This window comes from Chionomys nivalis, chromosome 16 (genome assembly GCF_950005125.1).
Source record: "Chionomys nivalis chromosome 16, mChiNiv1.1, whole genome shotgun sequence".
Classification (NCBI taxonomy): Eukaryota; Metazoa; Chordata; class Mammalia; order Rodentia; family Cricetidae; genus Chionomys; species Chionomys nivalis.
In genome coordinates, this window is record NC_080101.1 from 57,703,420 (window position 1) to 57,718,337 (window position 14,918).

Below are 14,918 nucleotides of genomic sequence, written 5' to 3' on the forward strand. Positions count from 1 at the left end.
CACCTAAAGTTCTAGCTAGCAATAAGTGAACAAAAGGAGATTATGGATATACAAATTGGAAAAAAAACATAATTATTCACAGATGATATGATAATATACATAAGTGACTCCAAAAATTCTACCAGTGAACTTCTATAGCTGAGAAACTCTTTTAAGAAAGTGGCTAAATGCAAGACTAACTCAAAAAAAAATGAGTAACCCTTCTATATATAAAACATAAACAGGCAGAAAAAGAAATCAGGGAAACAAAATTCTTCATAATAGCCAGAAATAATATAAAATATCTTGGGGTACCTCTAACAAGCAAGTGAAAGACTTCTATGACAAGAACTTCAAGTCTTTAAAAAAAGAAACTGAAGATTTCAGAAATGGAAAGATTTCCCATGCTCAGAGATCCATAGAATTAACATTGAAAAAATGAACATCTTACCAAAAGCAATCTACAGACTTAATGCAATCCCCATTAAAATCGCAACATACTTATTTACAAACCTTGAAATAAACATACTCAATTTCATATGGAAAACAAAAAACGCAGGATAGCTAAAACAATTCTGTACCGTAAAAGAACTTCTGGGGGTATCACAATCCCTGTTTTCGAGCTCTACTACAGAGATATAGAAATAAAAACAACATGGTTTTAGCATAAAAACAGACAGGTAAATCAATGAAATGGAACCGAAGACCCAGACATCATTCTACATACATATGTACACATGATTTTTTTTTACAAAGAAGCCAAATTTATACAATAGAAAAAAAATGAAAGCATTTCAACAAATTGTGCTGGTCTAACGGTGTGTCAGCATGTAGAAAATGCAAATAGATTTGTTTGCACCACCTTGCATAAAAAATGTTCAAGTCCAACTATATCAAAGATATCAGCATAAATCCAGATGATGTGGGATTTACCTCTGTACAACTGATTAATAAAGAAACTAATTTGGACCTACAGCAAGGCAGAATTTAGGTAGGTAGGGAAAGCTAGGCTGAATGCTGGGAAAAAGAAGGGTGGAGTCAGAAAGAAGCCATGGAGCCACTGCCAGAGTTAGACATACCAAAACTTTGCCATTAAGCCATTGTCATGTGGCATTACACAGATTAATGGAGATGGGTTAAATTAATATGTAAAAGTTAGACATTAAGAAGCTAGAGCTAATGGGCCAAGCAGTGATTTAAATAATACAGTTTCTGTGTGATTATTTTGAAGCTGAGCAGCAGAGAACCAACTAGTGGCCATTCTTACTACATCCAGAGACGTGAACCTGATAGAAGAGAAAATTGACAATAGCCTTGAATGCATTGAATACCCTGAACAGCCACCATCCTGAATAGAATATCTATGAAATGGACTCTATGAATGATAATTCATAAAACTGAAAACTTGCTGTAAAACAAACGACACCAACAATAGGACAAAATGCAACCTACAGAATAGGAAAATATCTTCACCAACCCCACATCTAGCACAAGGTTGACTTCCAAAATACATAAAGAATTCAAGAAAATAGACATTAAAAAAAATAATCCAACTTAAAAATTGGGTACAGATATAAACTGAGATTTTTCAACAAAGAATCCCAAACAGCTGAGATCACTTCAAGAAATGTACAGCATCTTTAGCCATCAGGAAAGAGCAAATCAAACTGACTCTGAGATATCTTCTTACACCTGTCAGAATGGCTAAAATCAAAAACAGAAGTAATAGCTCATGCTGGAGAAAATGTAGATCAAGGGATGTTGATGGGAGTGTAAACTTGTATGGCTACTTTGGTAATCAATATGGTGGTTTTTTTTTTTTTCCGAAAATTGAGAATTGGTTTACCCAAAGCATTTTCAATAATATCACAAGGACACTTGCTCAAATAATCCCAAGTGAGGTAATCTAGACCCAGAACGACAAACATGACATATACTCACTTCTAAGTGGTTGTTAGCTGTAAAAGATAACCATGCTACAATCCACAGAACTAGGAACTTTGGAGTTCCTAGGTAAAAAGGAGGGCTAAAGAGAGGTCACTCAGATCTCACTGGGAAGGAGAAATAGAAGAGATTTCATGGGTGGACTGGGGGCATGTAGAGATGGGAACATGAGGGATCCGGTCAGAGAGAAAGTACTGAAAGACAGGACTGGAATGGGCGGGGGTGGGCATTTCAGGGTCAGGTAGAAAGCTGGTACAAGGGAAGCCCCCAGGAATCTGCAAGGAGGAACCCAGCTAAGACACCTAGCAATAGGGAGTATGTAGCCTGAACTGGCCATCTCCTCTGACTATATAAATCATCCAGTAATGGGATAGTGACACCAACACAGCCATATAATATTAAACCTTTATTCTGTTCTGCTAGATGATGTACTGGGGTACCAGGACACAGAGACTGTGGGAGTGGCCAACCATTACTTGTCCAGTCTGATAATCATGTCACAAGTGTGAGACCACCCCTGGAGGTGCCTGGAGCTCCAGGACACAGAAACTGGATGACACAGAGAACTAGAATAGAGTCAAATATGGCTGGATATAAAAAAGGCATGTCAGTGTAATGATGTCTAATATTATGCTATACACATAGATTGGTGCCTAGTCCATTTGTCATCAGTGAGGCTTCATTTGGCAAAAGATGGAAACAGGTGCAGAGGCTCACTGTCAAACATGAGGTCAAGCTTGGAAAATACTGCTGAAGAGAAAAAGGAAGAAATGTAGAAGCCAGAGGGGTCAAGGACATCACAAGAAAACCCACATAAAAGACTAACCTGGCTCATAGGAACTCACAGAGTTTAAACCAACAACCAGGAACCTGCACCAGACTGACCTAGGTCCTCTGCTTTCTGAGGCAGTTATGTGGCTTTGTTTTTTGTAGGACTCCTAACAGTCAGAGCTGGTACCATGTCTGACTATCTTGCTGGCTTTTGGGACCCTACTCCTCATGTTGGGTTGCATTGTCCAGTCTTAATACAAGGGGAAGTGCTTAGATTTACTGAAACTTGATGTGCTATATTTTGTTGATATCCATTGGAGGCCTTCTCTTTTCCGAATAGAGTTGGAGGAGGAGTTTGGTTGGAGGTTGCGGGTTGGTGGGAGATGGGAAGAGAAACTGGGTGGAAAGAAGGGATGGGAAACTGGTCAAGATGTAAAATAATAAATATTTTTAAAGATAAAACAGTGTTCTTTTGACTTCATACATCCTACCTCCTCATTTATATAACCAAAAAGATCTTCTGCAGTGACAGGATTGGGGTCTACATACCAAAGGGCTTTATTTCCTTCTCCTTTCTCTTTCTCTTTTTTTTTAATGACAAGATTTCTGTGTAGCCCTGGCTGTTCTAGAACTCAGATCAGGTTGTCCTCAAACTCAGAGATCTGCCTGTTTCTGCCTCCAATGTGCTGGGATTAAATGCCTGTGCCTGCCCCCTTTTTCTTTTCTTGAGAGAGGAATTTTACTATGTAGCCAAGGATGGCCTTGAATTTTTGTTCCTTCTATCTTAACCTCCCCAGCGCTGAAGTTAGAGAGGTATGTGTCACCACACTGGGCTCTGATTTTGTTTGTGAAAAGGGTTCTTGCTATGCTGCCCAGGCTGACCTTAAGCAATCCTGTCTCAACCTCCCAAACAGCTGGAACTACATCATATGTCCCTGTGCCTAGATTCAGAAGATTATTTTCAAAAGCCAAGAAAGGAATGTGAGGAAAAGAAAGTTCCACGTCCCCTGAAGAGATGCTGACACGAGGAGAAGGAGGAAGAAAAGCAAAGATTCAGGGGGAATTAAACTCTGAGACATTCATCAAAGTACATGGGCTTAAGAGAAACCCCAAAATCTAGACAGAAAAAAACAAAAAAAAACAAAACAAAAAAAAAAAACAGGAATTGAAAGGTCACATGGAAGTCAACTCCTCAGATTTAGAGTTTTTTTTTAAAGGGGGAAAAGAACTGTGAGACAATGCTTTGTACCCTGTCAATTGTACTTTAATAAAATGCTGATTGGCCAGTAGCCAGGCAGGAAGTATAGGTGGGACAACCAGGCAGGAAGTAGAGGCAGGATGAAGAGAACAGGAGAATTCTGGGAAGAGGAGTCTGCATTCAAGACCCAGCCACAGAAAAAGCAAGATATGACTGCCTTGCCAAATAAGGTACCAAGCCACATGGCTAACGTAGACAGTAATAATGGGCTAATATAACTTATAAAAGTTAATAAGAAGTCTGAGCCACTAGGTCAATCAGTTTATAACTAATGTAGACTTCTGTGTGATTCTTTGGGTCTTAACAACTGTGGGAACCAGGAAGGACAGAAAATCTCAGTCAACAATCTTCTTTAAACAAAATTTATGTTTCTGTTATTTAAAATAGTGCACTTAAACTTCTTACTTTTTATTTCCTTATCCATCTTAAATGCTACCCTCTGTGTTCTTATAAGACAATATTAAACTCTTCTTGAAAAAGCAATAAAAGATATGGAGGATTTATGCTTCCCAACTTCAAAATATATTGTAATGTTACAATAATCAAAACTGTCTGAGACCAACATAAAGATTGGTATATACATTTGCACACAGGCGTGCACACACGCGCACACACACACATACACACATCATATGTATGTATTAAACTTGTTGATAAAGTAAATAGGCAGAAAATGTACTTAAAATCCATTGTACAAAGATAAATAATAAATAGAATACAGATCTGTTTCTGAAGCTCATGTGTATTTAGGCTTGACCTTTTGGAATTGCTGAAGTCTCTCTCTCTCTCTCTCTCTCTCTCTCTCTCTCTCTCTCTCTCTCTCTCTCCCCAAAGGAATACCTAGGAGCTTACCAAAGAGGACTGGCACTGTATTAACACTAATACCTTTTGCTTTAGACCCAATGAAAATAGATAAGCACATAACAGAGTGAATAAATGATATAGAAGTGAAATAGCTGATTAATAAAAACCTTAGTTAATTGTGAATTACACGTCTTTTCCCTCATCACTGTGGTTGTTTATTATCTGTCAGTCCCCATTTCTATGAAGGAGTTCCAAGCTATTGTCTTTATATCATGACATCTCAAACATATTCTGATCATAAAAATTAAACTGCATTTTTAAGAACTACACATTTTAATTCTTTTGATTATTCCTAAACACATATACAAAAGTGTGTGTAGAAGTTTAGTCATTAAAATACTTTATATCATGTATAGTATATCATTACTGGTGACTTCAGAATAAGTAAAATAGCTCTAATTTCTACTTTTTTTTGGTTTTTCAAGACAGGTTTCTTTGTGTAACAGTTCCGGCTGTTCTAGAACTATCTTCATAGACATGGCTGGCCTCAAACTCACAGGAACCCACCTTCCACTGCTTCTCAAGTGTTAGGATTAAAGGTGTGTTTACCACGCCCTGGCTAATTTCTACTTTTTAAGAAATAAACACTTCCTATTCCCCCAAGCTCCCCCCATCTTCCCCTTCTCACGTTGGAATATAGGAAGGGTGGATACAGGAGCAGAGAAATATATATCCTAATTAAGGGAGCCATCTTAGGGTTGGCAAGAGACTTGACTCTAGAGGGACTCGCAGGTGTCCAGGGAGATGTCCCCAGCTAGTACCATGGGCAACTGAGGAGGAGGAGGAGGAGAGGGAACCTGAAATGACCCTATCCTATAGCCATACTGATGAATATCTTGCATATCACCTTAGAACCTTCATCTAGCGATGGATCGAGATAGAGACAGAGTCTCAATTTGGAGCAACGGTCTGAGCTCTTAAAGTCCAAATGAGGAGCAGAAGGAGGGAGAACATGAGCAAGGAAGTCAGGACCACGAGGGGTGCACCCTCGTGACAGTGGAACTGATTTATTGGGAGCCCACCAAGGCCAGCTGGACTGGGACTGAATAAGCATGGGTTGAAACTGGACTCTCTGAACATGGCGGACAATGAAGGCTGATGAGAAGCCAAGGACAATGGCACTAGGTTTCGATCCTAATACATGAACTGGCTTTGTGGGAGCTTAGCCTGTTTGGACGATCACCTTCCTGGACCTAGATAGAAGTGGGAGGACCTTGGTCTTCCCGCAGAGCAGGGAATTTGTACTGTGCTTCAGTATCGAGAGGGAGGGGGAATGGAGTGGGGGGAGGAGAAGAGGAGTGGGGATAGGGAAAGGGGAGTGGGGGAGGAGGCAATATTTGGGAGGAGGGGGAGGGAAATGGGAAACGGGGACAGGTGGAAATTTTAATTAAAAAAGAATAAAAATAATAAAAAAAGAAATAAACACTTCATCCCAACTTTTTTTATAGTTATACACCCTTAATGCTTTCTGAAATCAAGCAAAAAGAAGCAATAATTCTACACTTTGATAAACTGAGTTCAGAACATTTATTTATTTGCATATCAACTCCAGTTCCCCTGCCCTCTTCTCTTCCCACTTCCTCCACCTCCCCCCTACCTCACCTTCAATGTCTCCTCAGAGAGGGTAAGGTCTCCCCTGGAAAATCAACTAAGTTTGTCCCATCATCTTGTTAAGGCAGGACCAAGGCCTTCCTGCCCTCCATGCCAAAATAAGATTTTTAAATATGCATTTCTAGGAGTAAAGACATAGTCCCCAATAGTATGTATGTATATATGTCTATTGCAGTTTTACGGGAGAGTCTTAAGATTACATTGATATTAATGTATTTGATATTTCCTTGCATGAAATTGTGTTTGAGTCTATGTTATCATTATTGGTGCTGTGACAAATTTATTCAGATTCTCTTTGGAATTCAAATGTTCCTTCCTGGAGAAGAACAAAAGAAACTAAAAAAGCTCACAAACTTACCAGACTAAGGATACTTATAGCACTCAAGAGGTCTCTTTCCAAGGTGATGTAAACAATGAACAACTGTGGGGATGGAGATATACTTTAGTGGAGCTGAGAAAGCTATGCCATACATTCCATGGCCCATCTTTATGACTTCTCATGAATGTTATTCTATGTACAGTTGCCTTGAGTCACCCGTGTTGCTTAATTAGCATTGTGATTCACCAAGCTAGACTTGGGTGGATTTATGTCTAGGGTCTGTCATGGGTACCCTTGAGAGTGAACAAAGTGTCCCCACTTCTTCTGATGAAAAGGTCACAAGAACATTTCTATGTTTCTAGTTTTTAATCTGGTTGGACAAATTAGATTATTTTTAAATACCTGACTACTTAGTGTATGTTTTCCACTTCTCCTCTTAAGGAAAAGCAGCCTGTCTGCTCTTTACTCATCATCAGTTTGAAAATGTTTATCTGGCAAATGTGAAAGAAGAGAATGGATTAGAAGCTCTGTTATATCCTCTGACAGTCTTCATGGGAAGGTCGTTCTCAAGTTGTCAGTATATTTACCACAAGAAAATTGGAAATGATTTGTTTGGAGACATGCAGCTATTTCTAGAAACAAGATGTTTGGACAACTTTAGGAAAAGGTTTATTATCTGACTGAACTAAATATACCATAATTGCATAAAATCAGTATAAATTTTGCTCCATGAACTCAAGTACACATAGCACATGCATCCATAATATGATCATTCTCAAAAATTATGTAAGAAGTGTTTCCAGCCGAGTTTGTGAAAGTGGTGTTTGAAAATTAAGGTCAAGAACTGATTGGACAGTAACAATGTTTCTATCTGATTGCTTCCATGTTTTTTTTTTCTGGTCTCTGAAATGCAAGCCAGTCGTGTATAGCCACACAGTTCTGTGTCTTTATTTGTTAGCACTCATAATATTTGAAAACAACAGTTAAATATCTGTTTTCTATAACATAAAAATTCAGCCACTAGAAAAAATAATTCTGCTTATTTTCTTCTCTATGTTTAATGATTTGAATATGTATTTGATAAATGGGTGAGTGTGTAAAAAATGAGTGAATGGATTAACAGAAATAAAGAAACCAATCTTCCAAGGCTATGACTGAAATATATAATGGAAGTGAGAAATTTTGAAACAACCCTATGTTTTACAAATTTCTTTTACATTCAGGAGTTTACTTAATTTTATCATGTAAAATTTGTGCATATAGAGCTAATAAGGAATAATTTGAATTATCTCAGGACTGGACAGGGAGAGGATTGTAAAATTACATGATAACAAGAAAGTTATATTTCTCTACTGTAAGTATTTAAGAAATAATATCTGACTATATTTGACTAGAAAATTTTTATTTATGTGATAATTAGCATCATGATTCATCAAATGACGTGTGAAATATGACCTCTTACATGAATTACCATGCTTTTCCAAGTGAACAATCACACTGAAATACTACACGTATTTCTGGTGCATCCCAATTGTATACTTAGATAGAGATGATGGGATTTTCATAAACCGTGAGATTTTTCAATATGGAAATGCTTACAATTTGTTATTTTGGGTATTAAACAAAGAAACTAGCATATCTGCACTTTGAGGATATTTGGGGTATAAAATATGTAATATCTCACTATGAACATGCAAAGACAACTAGTATATAACTATAAAAATACTTCACATATAACCTGAATAAATATTCTAATATGCAACACGAGACCTCAAGGCTTTACAACACTGATTGGTGTTTGTGCATAGTCCTTCTTAGAGAACTGATAGTTTGTTCAGGACATTTGTTTCTTCAAACTATAAAGTAAAAACACAAATTGCTCAGTTTGTCTGTATTTATACTAAATGAATGTCTTATGCACAGGAAAAGCTTTAATAAGGAATTAGAAGATTAAAGTGTCTGAAAAAGTTAGGCTACACAGCCTACTTGTTTTGAAATAATGTTACAAGCACCAAAAATGATGAAAACAAGACAAAGAGCCTTCACCTGCCTGTCAACAGATCTCTCAACATTCTTGATTCTGCAATCCTTTCTTCAGTATCTTTTCCCTAGACAGAGGAAGAATCCATTTTCCACAAAAGTCTGATGTGGTTGCTCTGCTGGAGTCAGCTCACATATACCTCACCTTTGAAACTGGCTCTTTCTGTCCTATACCATCAATTTCGTCTTCTGCACTTGCTTATCCTCTGACATAAACATACCCCAGCACATGTATTTATTAAAATCATATAACGGTGGGTCATTCTGAGAACACACACAACATTCTTTAAATGCTCGGTTCAGACTGCTTCAATGATTTTTGCTCACCACCTCTGTAAGGTACTTGAAAATCTCTCTCCTTAAATGAGGTTTTCCTTGAGAATACAAGCTAAGACTCTTTTGATTACTTTCTGTCATGTGTAAAAATGCTTTCCATTATTTAATTTTTAACAGTTTCTGAGTTTTTCAATAACCAGTTCCAAATTGCCAAAAGTTTTGTTGATAAGAATCATGATGTCAATGTTTGGTTCACTCTGTAACCTGCCTCCTCTGGCTCCCCTCCCATTTCTAATGTTTTAAATGCCCTTTACTGGTGGATCTAAAAGACTTTCTTTTTTTGTTTTATTAATTTTTTCATAGAATACATCCTGACCACTCCTCTCCTTCCATACTTCCTATTTTCTACCCACACCTCCCCTCTTCCCCAGATCCACTCCTCTTTTGTCTTCAGAAAAAAAAGCAGGCTCAGGATTATCAACCAAACAGGGCATAACAAGATGTTCTAAGACTAGGAGCAAACCCTCATATCAGGGATGGACAAGGAAACCCAGCAGAAGGAAAAGAGTCCCAAGAGTGGGTCAATGAGTCATAGACAGCCCCACTCCCATTGTTAGGAGTCCCACAAGAACTCCAAGTTAAACAATCCCAACTTGTATGCAAAGACATAACACAGAAGCATGTAGACTCTGTGATTGCCGCTTCAGTCTCTTTGGGCACATATGAGCCCTGCTTAGTTGTAAAACTTGTTCTGCTGGTGTCCTAAATCCCCTGGCTCTTGCAACCTTTCTTCCCCCTCTTCTATGGGTGGGTTTCCTGATCTCCATCTAATGTTTGGCTACAGCTTTTTGCATTATGCGTTTACTTAATCTTCTCTTCCCCCATTAGTTCAGTGTCTCCTTGAAGAAAATCCTTCCAGTTCCTTTGCTCCTACTGTATCATGAGTTCATAGGAAGAGAAAAAAAAACAGCAATTCCTCTGTAAACACTTCCAGGATGAACAGAAACCTACAAAACCTAGTTCATGGAGAGATCAACAATCTTTGGACCCTACAGTTAAAAGTATGGCCAAAGTACTGGATCAAACCCAGAGAAATGTTGTGAGCCACGTTGGAATTTTCTATTCCTCATCACTGCTTTCATCCAGGTATCTAAGACCCATTTGCCTTTTCAAAAGAGCATCTACTCAATATTTTCTCTCTGAACAGAACCAACAGTTTGAAAACTCTGCCTCGAGTTGCTCAGCTTTTTTAACGACTTTATCTGACTTGACTTTCAAACATATGATTTTACCTATAAAGGCTAAAAAGGATTATCATCTTCTTTTTTTATTTATTTATTAAAGATTTCTGCCTTCTCCCCGCCACCATCTCCCATTTTCCTCCCCCTCCCCCATCAAGTCCCCCTCCCTCATCATCCCTAAGAGTAATCCGGGTTCCCTGCCCTGTGGGAAGTCCAAGGAGCACCCACCTCCTATAGCCATTTATCAGTTGTTTACACCTACCATCAGAAAGGCACAGTATTCGTCTTATTGGTCTTGCCTATATCTCACTTGTTCCACCTTATTGGAAGATCTTGCCTTAGACCTCCACAGTAAGCACCACTCCACATAATCCCTTTTTCCATACAACTAGTCTGATCTTTCTAAAATGCAAATTTTCATGCCATTTTTACTTATGATAAGGAAATAGTTGTTTCAGGTTCTAAACTTTGCCTTTGTTCTCAGAAAATCATAGTAACAATAAAAGCATTCCCTTAACTGAGCATTTATTTCATTTCATGCTGTGTTCTAAAGATTTAATATGGGCAACTCTGTTTATTTCTTATAATAAAACATGATAAAAGAATCATTGTCATAATTGTTTTAAAGATAAATAAAAAGAAGTCAGCAGAGATTGATTATTTCCTGCTAATTACAAAGACTCAAACTACAGTTTTATTTTTTCAAGAACAGAAAAGCTAGTATTTATATTTCATGACTATGAAAAGATGGTGAAGGTTAGAAATAGCATACAAATATCCTAGAATTCTTATAAAAATAATTGAGGTGGGGGACGAACCCAAGGTAGTCTTACTCCATCTACCTGTCCCTCTTACATTCCAGTCCTAGGAGAACCTTGTTTTAAGGCAAGGGGAAGAACCTCACAAACTCTCTTTTAAAAGATTTCTATTATTTACTGTAACTATTAAAGCCTTGGACCATTTAAATGGCAATATTTAAACAGAATTTTTAAAGGAAGAGATGACCTTCTCCATTCTCTCTATATATAACTTCTGTCAACAGTTTAAAGTCAATTATAAGAACATCAAACCTGTGCAATTTTCTTGTGCACTCTGGGGGCAAACGGTAATATGTATGAAACAAAGCATGTAACTAAAGCATTAAGTTCATTACCTCATGCCTATGTGAAAGGTTTGAGATGAAGTCTCATACCACAGGGCCATTGATGCAGCCATTCTGTAAGCCAACAACCAGGTGAATTGGGATGGCTGGTGTATCAATCGATGCATAGACTGCATATGGACTTAGAAATACCTTCTCTTTTGAAGGAAGATCAAAATAGAAAGCATAGTCAATAGAACAGTTTCTGTTGAAACTCTAAAACTATTTTACTGCTTCTTCCCAGAGCATAAAAGTATCAGAAAATATATCTTATATTGTTTACTCTGAAACAAAAGTGAGCACCATCGAATATATCTGTGTTCTAGAAAATTAACATGCGATGTCTTTGCTATTGTTTATTAGAGACCATTTAATTCTATATGAATTATAATGAAAATGATCATACTAGTCCTGGTGCAGAAACCACATCCACTCAGAATAATTTTTAAAGTGCATTCATTGACAGTAGATATGAGTCATGAAAATCTTTGCCTTCCTAGTAGATTAAAAAAAAATTCTGTATCATTTGTATATAGTCTATCATGTCAAAAAAAAGGGACATGACAACTACTGATAACTGATGTTTACATTGAGTACTCTTTCTATAAATATTTAGACAGTGTCAGTCAAGGTATGTAACTGAAATAAGTACAAGCCAGTCTAGGCAAGGAGCAATGGTGCTGAGTAACTGGAAATGATAAAAAACAGAAGCACTGAAGTTCTTCTACGATTATTTAGTTTTCAGTACTGATAGCTATAAACCCGCAGGTGTCCAGTCTCCTCCTATGACCCTACCAAATCACTAGTGAACCTGCTTTTCTTCTTTTCATTTTCTACAAAATAGCATTATTTAAAAGAGGAACTAACTTAGCTCTTATTAACCATAAAATAATTTACTACACACCATTTGAATGACTTCCTTAAAATATATCTTTTAAGCCAAACTGTGAATTGCAGACTTGATATCTGAAAAATAACAATTTAATCATCTATTACTAATTTCAAAATGGTCAAATACAAGGTTAAGCTATGCCAGGCAGAACCCTCACTTACATCCAGTAATTCTCTCATTAAAGCCTCCCAAAAATCTGCTAACTTCAGTGGCAGAAACATGAAGAGAGCAATCTGTTTAAAATGGTATTACTGGTGAAAACTCACCAAAAAGGGGAAAAACTCAACTGGACAAAAAAAAAAAAAAAAAAAAAAAAAAAAAAAAAAAAAAAAAAAAACCACAAAGTTGTTTTAATTTGGAAATGCAAATCAAAAGAACTCTGAGATACCATCTTAACACCTATCAGAATCGCTAAGATCAAAAACACCTATTGTTATTCTTTCTAAAATGATGTGGGGGAGTCCCCCCAGGGCTCACGGAGCAGCAGCAAGCTCCAGTGAGTGCCAGCGGGGTGGGCGTGTGTTGGAGCCGGCTCCAGAGTCTGGTGGGGAGCCACGCGGTGGAATTCCCAATGCAGCAGGCGCATGTGAGCAGACCCATGGACACAGAAAGTAGCCATAAAAGCATTTATTGAAGGGGAGAAAGAAAGAGAGAGAGAGAGAAAGAGAGAGAGAGAGAGAGAGAGAGAGAGAGAGAGAGAGAGAGAGAGAGAAAGAGGGAAAGAGACAGAGAAAATGGTGCGCAGGCCGAAGAAGCAGAAGAGAGAGGGAAGGGGCAAGATGGCGCGGGCAGGTCAGAGGTAATGGGAGTGGGCGTGGCTTGTCCCTTAAAGAGAAAGGAAAGCACAACATTCCCAGGTCTTCCTTATAATAAAAAGCAGAAGACGAGACACCACAGCCCAAAGGAACTGGGGCGGTGAACTCTCAAGACTGCTTCCGGCTGATTGTGGGTGTCGTCTTTGGGGGGACGAGAGAAGACTGGGTGCTGGTCACATCCTGTCATAGCTGGTTTATTTGTCTTTGACCGGTGTCTGTGGCATGAGAATTGTCTGGTGTCCCTAAGGTATTGGCAGAACAAAAACAAAGTTAAATTAAGGGAAAAAAAATTAGGACCAGGGAATTGAGGAGGTATCTGACCTGTTTAAGATGGATTTCTTAATTCGGCTCCCTGGAACTCACGAGAACTCCTTGGGTTTGTGAAAACAGAAGTTTTAGACATATAATGACTGTGGCATAAGAGATAAATTTAATTTGAAATTTGTTTGGTGAGGTCACCTTGCAAAACCTCAACCTGGTGAAACCTCTCAGCTGTCAAACTGTCAGAGATCTTTGAGAAGGATAAGATTTTACTTGAGTTACTGATTAAAAAATGACAGAGAGCTTACTTGATTGGCACCCAGAGCTACTCTTTTTGGGTCCTCTGTGGTCGCTGAAGATTGCATTTGACCTTTGCTGTTTAGCGCAGGGCCTGTCAGGCTGCAGAAGACCCTGTGGGCTAAGAAATCTGTAGGAAGACAGGCCTACCTTGACCTGAGCAGCTAGGCTGTCGATTCCAGCGATTTCATCCATGTCTGGAGGTCTTTAGACGAAAGGCAGGTTTGCCCAATGGTCAGCACTCTGCAGTCGAAGCGAAATGCAGAAGGACGTTGTTCTGCCCATGACTGTCTTCTGTCTTCTTTGGAGGGAGCAGAGAGCTGCTGCTAGGAGCCAACCTGTCTCTTTTTTGTTGTGAAAAGTTTTTAATAATTAAATACTTAAATATCACATTCCCCAGATCTCTGAGCAGTTGAGGGCAAAAAACTGCTTGTAATATAAGGTTAGTGGCGGAACCGACAATGGTAGAGAACAGCTTAAGAGACTTAAAGGTACATACCAGTTTAAAATATGAGACTCATGTTTTGTAGTCTGAAATGAGATGTAATAAACAATTATTATACATAGAAAGAGTGAACAGGAATTGGGCAACGTGGATGCCTCTAATGGGCCCTATTAAAGGCATTTGACCATTGCTCAAAACACATTTAACCGAGTTAACATGAGGAGTTTAGTGAGAACCGGGTGAAGAGGCAGGGTGAAGAGGCAGGGTAAAACCTGGAGTAAAACCGGGAGAGTGTGGTCACATGGCCTGGCTACCAGCTAAGATGGCGAAAAAAGTCACCTGACCCATCTGGCCCTCAGTCAAGATGGCGACCACCATGTGTAGTCTGCTCTGTTGGAGAGCCACCATGACATAACAGAAGCCGCAGTGGGGAGGGGCAAAAGGCTGGAACCAAAAAATGGCTGTCTATAGTTTTAATGGGGCCACTTATTTGGACAGAGACGGATAAATGTAAGGCATTAAAGCATGAGGCCAGAGTGATAGGTCTGCATGGCTTGGCTCCCATGGTCAAGGCCGTGAAAACACCCGCAAAAACCATGGCATCTCAAGCCTACAAGGAGAATGGCTCCCGGTTAAGGCGAGACGCAGATGGCACGAACACCCAGGCCCTGTGAAAAGGTGTCCGATTTCACAGGGGAGGTGCTATAACCTGGCTGAGTCGAATTCAGCCAAGGTCAGGCCTCACCGTAGCGGCAGTTACGACG